Here is a 1,556-nt window from a genome sequence, read left to right as displayed (position 1 = left end):
ACAAAATTTAGCATTCTCCCTAGACTCCCAAAAAGGCACCAAGACTCATCAAAACCAAGGGAACCAATAATTCCACAGTTGAATTGGGATGGAGGTTTTCTATCAAGTTCAACCATCAGAGGGGTTTTCATATTTTGTAGGGAGCATAAAATGATAGGACTTAAAGTGTGGTCCTTTGAAATTTTTACAATAAAATGTGTATGTTAATCAGGGCCAAAAAAAAAAAAAAAAAAAAAAGAAAGAAAGAAAAAAAAAAGGACCATTCTGACTTGCTTGGATGTTACAGAAACAACAAAAATGACAAGAAGGGTTGCTGGAGAGATGATACAGTGGGTGAAAGTGTTTGCTGGTCAAGCATGAGGGACCTGAGTTCAAATCCCCAGTGCGCAGACAAAAAGCCAGGCATGGCTGCCTGGGCCTGTCACTCCAGTGCTGTGGAAAATTGCTGAGGTTTACTGAAACTAGCCTATCTCCAGGTTCAGTAGGATAGCTTGTCTTAAAGGAATAAGGCAGAGAATGATTCACACACACACACACACACACACACACACACACACGCACGCACGCACGCACACACACACACACACACACACAGATAACAAAATTCTTCATCTTTAAGTTGCTTGTTAAAAATACACCCTTTCTTAAAACATGAACTTGCGCCTTGGCCATTGGCAATCTGTCTCTACCATTTTAATTGTAGAAACACCTGGAAGAAAACGAAAGGAAGGGGGGGAGGGAGGGAAGGAGGGAGGGAAGAAGAGAGGGAGCCTTTCCACTGGTTCCTACATTATTTATGCCAGCTCTTTTCTGAGTTGCTCCTCTCACCAGAAGAAAGCAAATCTATGTGGGCTGGGAAAAGGAGAGCTGCAGAGCCCTTTCACTCTGTGAAGGTAGGATGAGAAAATCTGCTCAACCTCAGAATAAAACACAGCTGGGAATAGCAGAGATATTGCAAAGGGGCCAGACTGAGGCGAGTCCCACACTCTGCGCTTCTCATGGGACCCTTAGCTAGTCTGATTGATCAGACGCTGTCAAAAGTATCATCTCTTTCCAGAGAGGGCAAGAGAAGGTGTGCTATATCTTCTAAAACGCGTAAGCAGGTTGTACTAAAAGGTTGTCTTAGTTAGGTTTACTATTGCTGTAGTGAAGCCATAACCAAACCAAACCACCATAACCAAAAAGCAAGTTGGGGAGGAAAGAGTCTACCTGGCTTCCACTTCCATATTGTTGTTCATCATCGAAGGAAGTCAGGGCGGGTACTCAAACAAGGCAGGAACCTGGAGGCAGGAGCTGATGCAGAGGCCATGGAGGGGTGTGTCCTCCTGGCTTGTTCTTCTTGGCTTTCTTAGCCAGCTTTCTTATGGAACTCAGGACCATCAGCCTAGGGATGGGACCACCCACAATGGGCTGGGCCCTCCTCCAATCAATCACTAATTAAGAAGATGCCTTACAGCCAGGTATTAAGGAAACATTTTCTCAGTTGAAGTTCCCTCCTTTAAGATGGTGCTAGATTGTTTGCCAAGTTGACATAAGATTATCCAGCACAAAGATAA

Source organism: Acomys russatus, chromosome 14 (genome assembly GCF_903995435.1).
Source record: "Acomys russatus chromosome 14, mAcoRus1.1, whole genome shotgun sequence".
Classification (NCBI taxonomy): domain Eukaryota; kingdom Metazoa; phylum Chordata; class Mammalia; order Rodentia; family Muridae; genus Acomys; species Acomys russatus.
The sequence above is the reverse complement of the archived record's forward strand: the minus strand, read 5'-3'. Positions refer to the sequence as shown.